The sequence below is a fragment of the Saccopteryx bilineata genome, chromosome 5 (assembly GCF_036850765.1).
Source record: "Saccopteryx bilineata isolate mSacBil1 chromosome 5, mSacBil1_pri_phased_curated, whole genome shotgun sequence".
NCBI classification, from domain to species: Eukaryota; Metazoa; Chordata; class Mammalia; order Chiroptera; family Emballonuridae; genus Saccopteryx; species Saccopteryx bilineata.
In genome coordinates, this window is record NC_089494.1 from 18,460,645 (window position 1) to 18,472,150 (window position 11,506).

The 11,506-nt window shown below is 47.9% G+C and overlaps 1 protein-coding gene across 2 annotated transcripts in view; it reads right to left on the reverse strand.

Annotated features, from left to right (window-relative positions):
- The window catches only part of VIL1 (villin 1), a 25,065-nt gene extending 20,908 nt beyond the window's left edge, over nt 1-4,157 (reverse strand). For both annotated transcript variants that reach the window (XM_066233333.1, XM_066233334.1), the window contains exon 1: nt 4,086-4,157. The gene's annotated coding sequence lies outside the window, so the exon portion shown is untranslated. The remainder of the gene's footprint in view (nt 1-4,085) is intronic.
- Between the last annotated feature and the right edge of the window lie 7,349 nt (nt 4,158-11,506).

Genomic DNA, 11,506 nt, shown 5'->3' on the forward strand with positions numbered 1-11,506 from the left:
GGGAGAGGGAAATGGGCAGTCACTGCTACTGGGTATGGAGTTTCCGCCTAGAACTAGATAGAGAGGTGAGAGTCGTGCAATGTTGTGAACGGGCTGAATGCCACTGGATTGTATGCTTTAAGGTGGTTAAAATGGTAAGTCTGGCCTGACCAGGTAGTGGCACGGTGGATAGAGTGTCGGACTGGGATGTGGAAGGACCCAGATTCGAGACCCCGAGGTTGCCAGCTTGAGCGCGGGCTCATCTGGTTTGAGTAAAGCTCACCAGCTTGGACCCAAGGTCGCTGGCTCCAGCAAGGGGTTAATCAGTCTGCTGAAGGCCCGCGATCAAGGCACATATGAGAAAGCAATCAATGAACAATTAAGGTGTTGCAACGCGCAACGAAAAACTAATGATTGATGCTTCTCATCTCTCTCTGTTCCTGTCTGTCTGTCCCTGTCTATCTCTGCTTCTGTAAAAAAAAAAAAAAAAAGGTAAATCTGGCCTGACCTGTGGTGGCGCAGTGGATAAAGCGTCAACCTGGAATGGTGAGATTGCCAGTTCAAAACCCTGGGCTTAAAAAAAAAAAAAAAAAAAAAAACCTGGGCTTGCCTGGTCAAGGCACATATGGGAGTTGATGCTTCCTGCTCCTCCCCCTGTTCTGTCTCTATCTCTCTCTCTCTCTCCCCTCTCTCTCTAATAAAAATGAATAAATAAAATCCAAAAAAGTAAATAAATAAATAAATAATTTTAAATGGTAAATCTTATATTTTACCAAAATAAAAAAGTACATGCAGCAGTTTTCTGTCCCTCCCCAGCTACCCTGAAACAGCCCTCAATTACTGTTCTGCTGGCCCACACAGTGTAGACTCCACAGGGACAGCAGCCGGTTTATTTGCTCAGCATTGAACTCCTCGGCATCTAGCACAGTGTGGCACTTTGCTGGGTTGGGTGGCTGAAGGAATGAATGACAGTGAACCACCCTCCACCCACTGAGCTGGAAGGGACCTCCTTTTTCCCAAGCTGCTTCTATGGGATCGTTTATGGTGCTTTCGGTTTTGACCTGTAGCTGTGTTCTCCATTTTGGTCGCTCACCAGAGTAACTTTGGGAGCTTTTAAATAATACAGACGCTCAGGTGTGCAGGCCACTTCCCCTGGGATTCTGATTTAATTAGGCCTGGACAGGGGTACTTTATTTTTTTGCCTTTTGAGAGGTGAGGTATGGTTGCTTTTATTTTATTTTTTTACAGAGACAGAGAGAGAGAGTCAGAAAGAGGGATAGATAGGGACAGACAGACAGGAACAGAGAGAGATGAGAAGCATCAATTCTTTGTTGCAGCACCTTAGTTGTTCATTGATTGCTTTTTCATATGTGCCTTGACGGGGGGGGAGGGGGGCTACAGCAGACCAAGTAACCCCTTGCTCAAGTCAGCAACCTTGGGTCCAAGCTGGTGAGCTTTGCTCAAACCAGATGAGCCCGCGCTCAAGCTGGCGATCTCGGGGTCTCAAACCTGAGTCCTCAGCATCCCAGTCCGACACACTATCCACTGTGCCACCGCCTGGTCAGGCGAGGCATGGTTGCTTTTAAAACTTCCGAGTGATGGCCTGACCTGTGGTGGCGCAGTGGATAAAGCGTCGACCTGGAATGCTGAGGTCGCCGGTTCAAAACCCTGGGCTTGCCTGGTCAAGGCACATATGGGAGTTGATGCTTCCTGCTCCTCCCCCTGTTCTCTATCTCTCTCTCTCTCTCTCTCTTTAATAAAAATGAATAAATAAAATCTAAAAAAAAAATAAAAAAAAGTAAATAAATAAAACTTCCGAGTGATTCAGATTATACACCAAGGCAGAGGACAACCTGAAGCACTTCATCCTTGGTTTCCTGCCCCTTCTGACCAGGCTGGAGGCCACCCCATTCCCCACCGAGCCTACCACCAGCCTGGCACAGGGTTACCCTCCACAAGTGCTCCTTGAACTAATAATTCATGTTGAATAAAAAGTCACGTGCCTCCTGTGGATCCAGCTTCATGATGACAGTCTGAAATCTATCTAATCTCTCTCTGCACCTTGACTCTGAGTCACCTCTCAGAATAATGACCTGCCCTTTTACTACCCAGAAACTCCCTCTCTGAGTCCTGAGGGGTGACCCCTCACCCTGGTATTTTGGAGTTTTGGGGCAAGGTCTCCCTGCCCAGCACCTGAGGTAGCACCCCCTCCAGCAGATCGGGGCCACCTGCCGATCGCCAGGGCAGGGTCTGCAGGAGCCCCTGGTGTCGGTTCTCTGTGAACTCCTCCGTGAGTTCAACCCACAGGGACCCTGGGGCTCCCAGAACTACTGGTTCAGTAGAACCAACGTGCGTACAGAGGAAGAACGTTTTACTTGAATCACCACCGTGGTTGACATCCCCCCTTTTCCAAAGCATATTCTTGACACTCACTAGCTGAATGAACATGGACCCTATTTCTTCATCTATGAGGGTGGGGGGTCAACTAGATGATCTCTAATGTCCCACTAGGGACATGCTCTGATTCTTGGAGTGAACAGCGAGAGGAATAAAGGGTAGACACGAGGAGGTGCCTCTTGCCCATCGCAGGGGAGAGTCAGAGGGGCGGGGACTTGGAAAAGCTGGTGCTCTCCTTTAGAGAGAGGTCATGACTGGGGACCTCCAGCAGCCTGCACAGATAGATCATGGGGAGCTCCTCATGGCCAGGGGTGGGCAAGGGGATTCAGGGGGGGCAGCTCCGAGAGCCCCCACGCCGCTTCCTACCCTCCTCCCGTGTCCTGTTCCCGCGGTTCCCTTTACCAGGAGCCCTCCCCAGCTTCTTCACTTGGCTAACATGTTCTTCCAGGCTCAGTTTAGATCTCACCGCTTCCAGGAGACCCTCTCAGAATCCTCAGGCTAGTTTGGGGTCCCAAGGCATCTTGGACGGATGCCTCTCTTGCCCCCTAGACAACATGGTGATGAAATGATCTGTTTATAAGTCTGAGCTCCTGTAGGCCAAGGACCTAGGTGTTTGTCTAGTCTCCAGGTCCTAGCACAGAGTAGGTGCTCAGTATATACTCATGAAGCTGAAAGACTGAACTGTGGAATGGAAGGGGGCTGACCTTCTCAGGACCTTGGTTGGAGGGAGTCAGAGTTCCTGCCTGGCTAGTCCCCATATGTCCTTCCTTCTCTGCCGCCCTGTTGTCCTCAGAGTTCAGGCTCCAGAGAGCCCTGGGGGCTGTCACTGCTCTTAGTCCTCAGGCAGGCAGTTCTGAGCTGGACAGGGATGTGGCAGTGCCTGAAACAAGGACACCTTCCTGCTTCCTCAGGCCCATAACAGCAGAGGAAACGGACCCCCCCCCCCCCAGCCTGCAGTCTCTGCCCCCTCGCACCTGAGGATGCCTGAGCCAGCTTCCTGGGAAGGGGGTGGTCAGTATGTCTAAAACCCTGCTCTGAACTTGCCTGCCCTCCTCCCATTTCAGCTGAATGGAGCCATAGCGGCTGGTGAGGCCAAGGGGATGACGGGTCCCGGCGGAGGGGAGATGGGGCACAGGTGAAGGCTGGGTTGCAGAGTGTGGGCCAGGACCCAGTGCCCAGCCCCCTGTGCCTGTCTTTTCCCATTCAATCCCTGGTGGCTATTGTTCACACCCTAGGATCCAAGAGACAAGAGACTTGAGGTCCCAGGAGTGTCGGGGTAATGGTAACACAGAGAAAGAAACCATTTCAGATGAAGAAATGGGTATAAAGAGGTGGTCGGGGTGAAATCAGGGTGACCAGTTAGTCCTGCTATGCTATGCTCAGGACTGTCCGAATTTAAGTCTGAAAGTCCCGTGTCTCCAGACGCTCGGCAGTCCGGGATGCTGACACCTGGAGCGGGTGCAGGCTGGCGGCAGTGGGGTCTGAGGAGCAGCTGTCTGGGGCGGAGCCTACACAGTCTCTCCTTGGGGGCCAGAGAAGCCCTGCAGGGCTGTCTGCTCTTCCCAGACTCTCCCGAGAGCCGAACCTCCCCCTCGTCACGGCTCCACCATGCTCCGGCTGAAGCCAGGTTACCAGACAGAAGCCAGGGACCCTATCCTGTCCTCTCCCACCACCCATGGTCCCCGTGGGCCCCCTCAGGGTTGCCTTACCTGGCGGGAGGAGGCAGCTGCCACCTGGGAGATCTCAGGGAGTTGTGGCAAGCTGACCGCAGGAGAGCGACCTTTGTCCCCCCCCCCTCCTCTAGGAACTGCCTTCACCATATAAGGAAAGATAGGGCCCCTGGGAGAGAGAGAGAATGGGTGAGGGGGTAGGGAGGCAGGTGTCTGTCAGGTCCCTGGGAGCCGGGAACCCAGGGACACCCTGCCAGGCAGAGCGAAGTGCCTCACCCTGGGCTGCTCCTGCCCGGGGCCCAGGCTCTCACTGCAGGTGGACAGCATGAACCAGGAGAGGTCCTTCCTCCTCCCAAACCAGAAGAGGAGGCTCAGCAGACCTCCCTCCTTCCCTGGGGGAATGGCTCATGGGCCAAGGGAGCCCCAGACCCAGAAATGCAGGGTCAGGGGTATGCACTTGGGGTCCCTTCAGGACAGATGGAACCCTGGCACCCTTAGAGGTCTCTTCTACTGGGCACATGACACTCCGAGGGGGCACAAGGGTCCTCCTTGTCTCTCCCCACACTTTCAGGCTCCACCTGCAGTTTTTATGAGCTGCCATAAACCAGCGCCTTTGGACTCTGTCTGCCACCCTCTCCCGCAGTCACCGTTTCCATTTCCGACTCCGGATCCCCAGGGTCCCTCTCGTCAGGATGGGAAAGGAGCAAGCTGGTTCTGCTCACAAACTCAGCATCCTGGGAAGCTGCCTCCCTACCTCTGTCCCTGCAGAAGTCCTCCTGTCACCCCTAAACTCAGGTCCTCTGGACCGGTGAGCTGAAGGCTGGGCGAGGGAAGCCCCTCCTCCTAACCACACCTTCCTGAGTCCCTGGAGACCAAATGTTATAGGTGTGCACATGTGTGTGCATGAGTGAGCGTGTTCGTGCACAGTCTGGTAAGAGGAGTGAACACATGACAGGTGCTATTTTGTTTTTTAAAATAAGTTTTGTGAATAAAAAGAAGTATATGTTCACTCAATTATACAAACAGGCAAAAAGGAAAGAAAAAAACCTCATCTATCATTTTACTAGAGGTAATCCACAGATAAATCACTGTGGTTTATTTTGTTGTATTTCTTTCAATTCATTGTATGTCAAGACATAGGCTGTGTGTGTGCTCCATATATATATAATATCTACCGATTGATCTATCTACACCTATATGCTTTTCTTCTGTGACATTTGTTATTCTGTAATGTTTTAACTGTCCCATGGCAATGCATTAGAGAGACAGCATAGTTTGTGTAACCAATAGCTCATTTTCATATCCAACTATTTAATAATACAAAGAATGCTGTAGCAAGTATTCTTTTTTTTTTTTTTATAATTTTATTTTTTTAATGGGGTGACATCAATAAATCAGGATACATATATTCAAAGATAACAAGTCCAGGTTATCTTGTCTTTCAATTATGTTGCATACCCACCACCCAAAGTCAGATTGTCCTCTGTCACCTTCTATCTTGTTTTCTTTGTGCCCCTCCCCACCCCCTATCCCTCTCCCATTCCCCCCTCCCCCCCATAACCACCACACTCTTATCAATGTCTCTTAGTTTCACTATTATGTCCCACCTACGTATGGAATAATACAGTTCCTGTTTTTTTCTGATTTACTTATTTCGCTTCGTATCATGTTATCAAGATCCCACCATTTTGCTGTAAATGTTCCGATGTCATCATTTCTTATGGCTGAGTAGTATTCCATAGTGTATATGTGCCACATCTTCTTTATCCAGTCATCTATTGATGGGCTTTTTGGTTGTTTCCATGTCCTGGCCACTGTGAACAATGCTGCAATAAACATGGGGCTGCATGTGTCTTTACGTATCAATGTTTCTGAGTTTTTGGGATATATACCCAGTAGAGGGATTGCTGGGTCATAAGGTAGTTCTATTTTCAGTTTTTTGAGGAACCACCATACTTTCTTCCATAATGGTTGTACTACTTTACATTCCCACCAACAGTGTATGAGGGTTCCTTTTTCTCCACAGCCTCTCCAACATTTGCTATTACCTGACTTTGTAGCAAGTATTCTAATTGCCAAATCTTTGCCATTAGATTGCATCTATTATTATTTCTTTAGGATAAACTCCTAAAAGTGGGATTGCTGGGTCAAAGATGCGAATAGGCAAATTGCTTTCCAGAAAAGTTGCATCAACTGGTAGCTCATCGTTCAGGACAGGAGACAGCCTGTTTCTTCACATTCATCCCAGCCCTGGGCTCCCGCTTCTAAGAGAATCTCTGTTTGTCAATTTGAATGTCAGAAGAAAATAGGCCTCATGTTGATTTATATACTTTTATTACCAGGAGGGTAGACCGTTTTAAAATATACTTCTTTGCTATGTCTTCTTTTGTAAATTTTAAAATAATTTGTTGAGTTGTTTATGTATTTTAATGTGTTAAGGTTGATAACCTGCTTGTCATTTTTGGGATTCTTTACTTTGTTACTTGCCTTTTAATTTAGCCTCAGGGTTTTGTCTAAAGAACCTGTTTTTAAAAATTGATTCCAATTTATTACAAAAATGTCAAAAATAGAAAAGTATAAATAACAGGCCCTGGCTGGATAGCTCAGCTGGTTAGAGCATTATCCTGATATACCAAGGTTATAGGTTCGATCCTGAGTCAGGGCACACAGAAGAATCAACCAATGAATGCATAAATGGGTAGAGCAACAAGTTTGTGTTTCTCTCTCTCCCTTAAATTAATAAATAAATATGAAAAAGAGAAAAATCAGAATTAAATAAAATAGAATAATAAACACCAATGGACTCAAGAATTCTTATTTGCCATATGTGTGTATATTTAGAAGGTAAGTTGCAGATATCGATATCCAGCCCACAATATTTAGTTGATCGCTCATCTCCTAAGAATGAAGATTTTCACTTTCATAACTGTAATATGACTTTATGAGGTGTGTGTGTGTGTGTGGCAGAGACAGAGAGAGTCAGAGAGAGGGACAGGTAGGGACAGACAGACAGGAAGGGAGAGAGATGAGAAACATCAATTCTTTGTTGCGGCTTCTTAGTTGTTCATTGGTTGATTTCTCACTTGTGCCTTGACCGTGGGGCTACAGCAGACCGAGTGACCCCTTGCTCGAGCCAGCGACCTTGGGCTCAAGCTGGTGAGCCTTGCTCAAACCAGACGAGCCCACACTCAAGCTGGCGACCTCGGGGTCTCGAACCTGGGTTCTCCACATCTCAGTCTGACGCCTTATCCACTGCACCATCGCCTGGTCAGGCAACTGTAATACGATGAGATTACAAATTATTTTTTTATTGATTTTAGAGACAGAAACATCCATTTGTTGTTCCAGTTATTTATGCATTCATTGGTTATTTTTTGTACGTGCCCTGACCTGGGATGCAACCCATAGCCTTGGTGTATTGGGACAAAGCTTTAACCAACTGAGCTACCAGGCCAGGGACAAATTATCTGTAGTATCATCTTCTACCCAGTCCATGATCAAATATCTCCAATTGTACTCACAAAAACTTTAACAGCTGTTTTTATTGATTCATGATCATATCAAGATCATGCATTTCCTTTATTATGTAGCTTCATTATTATTATTATTATTATTATTTTTGCATTTTTCTGAAGCTGGAAACGGGGAGAGACAGCCAGACAGACTCCCGCATGCGCCCGACCAGGATCCACCCGGCACGCCCACCAGGGGCGTTGCTCTGCCCACCAGGGGGCGTTGCTCTGCCACGACCAGAGCCACTCCAGCGCCTGGGGCAGAGGCCAAGGAGCCATCCCCAGCGCCCGGGCCATCTTTGCTCCAATGGAGCCTCGCTGCAGGAGGGGAAGAGAGAGACAGAGAGGAAGGAGAGAGGGAGGGGTGGAAAAGCAGATGGGTGCTTCTCCTGTGTGCCCTGGCCAGGAACTGAACTCGGGACTCCTGCACACCAGGCTGAGCCAACCAGCCAGGGCCGCTTTATTATTTTTTTAAAGCATTTTATTTATTTTGTGACAGAGACTGAGAGAGTCAGAGAGAGGGACAGACAGGAAGGGAGAGAGATGAGAAACATCAATTCTTCGTTGCGGTACCTTAGTTGTTCATTGATTGCTTTCTCAGATGTGCCTTGATCGGGGGCTACAGCATTGAGTGACCCCTTGCTCGAGCCAGCGACCTTGGGCTCAAGTTGGTGAGTCTTGCTCAAACCAGATGAGCCTGCACTCAAGCTGGTGACCTCAGGGTCTTGAACCTGGGTCCTCAGCATTACCAGTCCGATGCTCTATCCACTGTGCCACTACCCGGTCAGGCTGTAGCTTTATTTTTGAAATCTAGAACAGATCCCAGCTAGTTTTCTGACACTGACTTACCTGAGTCAAGGACAGTTGTTGTTTTTTTACTGAGAGAGCGAGAGTCAGAGATAGGGATAGATATAGACAGACAGAAACAGAGAGAGATGAGAAGCATCAATTATCAGTTTTTTGTTGCGACATCTTAGTTGTTCCTTGATTGCTTTCTCATATGTGCCCTGACCATGGGCCTTCAGCAGACCGAGTAACCCCTTGCTCAATCCAGCGACCTTGGGTCCAAGCTGGTGAGCTTTGCTCAAACCAGATGAGCCCACGCTCAAACTGGCAACCTCAGAGTCTCGAACCTGGGTCCTCTGCATCCCAGTCCAACACTCTATCCACTGCGCCACCGCCTGGTCAGGCAAGGACAGTTGTTTTGTAGAATGTTCACACTGTGGATTTATCTCAGTCTTTGTGTGTGTGTGTGTGTGTGTGTGTATATATATATATATAATTTTTTTTTTTTGTATTCTCTGAAGCTGGAAACGGGGAGGCAGTCAGACAGACTCCCACATGTGCCTGACCGGGATCTACCCGACATGCCCACCAGGGGGCGATGCTCTGCCCATTTGGGGTGCTGCTCTGTTGCAACCAGAGCCACTCTAGCGCCTGAAGCAAAGGCCATGGAGCCATCCTCAGCACCCGGGCCAACTTTGCTCCAATGGAGCCTTGGCTGCAGGAGGGGAAGAGAGAGACAGAGAGGAAGGAGAGGGGGAGGGGTGGAGAAGCAGATGGGTGCTTCTCCTGTGTGCCCTGGCCGGGAATCAAACCCAGAACTCCTGCACGCCAGGCCGACGCTCTACCACTGAGTCAACCGGCCAGGGCCTATATTGCTTAATTTTGTTCCTCTTCCTCCTGGATTTCCCACAAACTGAAAGTACTGCTAAAGGCTTGAAAAGTCCTGGTTAAATGATTTTTCAAAAAAATATTTGGAAAACCCAGCACTTCTCAAACTGTAATAACACAAGAATCACCTGGGAATCTTTTTAAAATGCAGAATCTGATTTAATAGGTCTGGGGCGGGGCCTGAGATTCTGCATGACTAACAAGCTCCCAGATGAGGCTGATGCACCTGATCTGCGGACCACGCTTTGAGTGGCATGGGCAGAGCTGATGCTGTGAACTTCACATTGTACTGCTCCGGGGGTCTACGGTGTCAAGCTGTCCCAGCATGAGTAATGCGGTTTGCTCCCTTGGTTACTGCCAAGTATGCCCACTGTAAAGGCACATTCTGATCATGACTTTGTGATCAGAAGTCATCTTGGGGTGATAATTTGGCACTGGCAATACAAAAGTTTTAAATTTTTTTTTTAAAGTTTTAAATTCTTTATTTACCACTTTCTACTTCTCATTTTGGAATGACTTGAACCTCTGTTTTCCCCATAGCATCTGTGTAGCTCACTGCTGTACCCTAGTGCCTGGCAGAGTCACTGCGCAACGACTAAAGGAAAGACATGTAATTTATGAGTTCTATTTTGATGTTTACAACGTTGGACTTTTTAATTTTAAACTGATTTTCATTAAAAAAAAAGTGTACTTGGTAAAATCACTCAAATAATAAACAGATGTATAGTAAAAACATGTCCCACCCTGGCCAGGTTCTCAGTGGATAGTGTCATCCTGACATGCTGAGGTCACAAGTTCTATGTCTGATCAGGGCACATAGGAAAAGCAATCAATGAGTGCACAGTTAAATGGAACAACCAAGTGGAATGAGTTGATGCTTCTCTCTCTCAAATCAATTGAAAAACATTGTTTAAAGGTGTTCCTCCCATTTTAGGTGACTCCTACCCAGTCCCCAACCCTGCAACCCAGGATTAGTGACAATTCCCACTTCTTGTTACTCTGAGAACACAAAAGTATATATGTATATTTATGTTTAAAATTTTTTTGAGCCTGACCAGGTGGTGGTGCAGTAGATAGAGTGTCGGACTGGGATCCGGAGGACCCATGTTCGAGACCCCGAGGTCGCCAGCTTGGGCGTGGGCTCATCTGATTTGAGCAAAAAGCCCACCAGCTTGAACCCAAGATCGCTGGCTCCAGCAAGGGGTCACTAGGTCTGCTGAAGGCCCGTGGTCAAGGCACATATGAGAAAGCAATCAATGAACAACTAAGGTGTTACAACGCGCAACGAAAAACTAATGATTGATGCTTCTCATCTCTCTCCGTTCCTGTCTGTCTATCCCTCTCTCTGACTCACTCTCTGTCTCTGTAAAAAATTAAAAAAATAAAAATAAAAAAAATAAATTTTTTGAAAAATGGTATTGCTGAAAAAAATAGAAAAAGAAAAATGGTCTTGTTGGCTCTGGCCAGATAGCTAAGTTGGTTAGAGCACTGTCTCAAAATGCTGAGGTCGCAGGCTTGGTCCCCAGTCAGGGCACATGTAAGAATCAACCAATGACAGCATGAATAAGTGGAACAAGTCAATGTTTCTGTCTCTCCCTTCCTCTCTAAAAGTCAATTAAAAAAAAACAAAACAGGCCCTGGACCAGCTCAGTTGATTAGAGCATCATCCAGATACACCAAGGCTGCAGGTTCAATCCCCAGCCAGGGCACATACAAGAAACAACCAGTGAACGCATGAATAAGCGGAACAGAATGATGTTTCCCTTTCTCCCTTCCTCTCCCTAAACTAAAGAAAGAACAAAAAACAGTATTGTCAAATCACTCTCCAAAGTGGTTGTACCAGTTTACACCCCTGCCAACAGTGTAGTATCAGGTGCCCGTTTCCTCTGCTGTGTGTGTCTGTGTGTAACAGGCCAATAGTGAGTATCCGTTCCACACTGGGCTCAATTAGACATTTTTGCAGTTGTCATCTCCAAAGCACTCGTTCCTCTCCACCCGTCCCCGAGCCGGCCAGCCCCACAGCTTCCTGCCGGGTTTATCTTCTATTTCACACCCATCCTCCCTTTCTTCCCTTTTCACTTGACCCGTGCCCCAGCTCGTCTTCATCCTCCATCCTCCACGGCTGTGGTCTCCCATCCCATAACTGACTTTGCTTCCATCGTGAAGCCACAAGGATTGAGCACACCCCTCTCCTGCTCAGTGTCCCTAGTGTCCCCCCAAAGGCACACACCACCTACAAGAAAAAAGGCCACTCCATTGTTCTGCCTATAGATC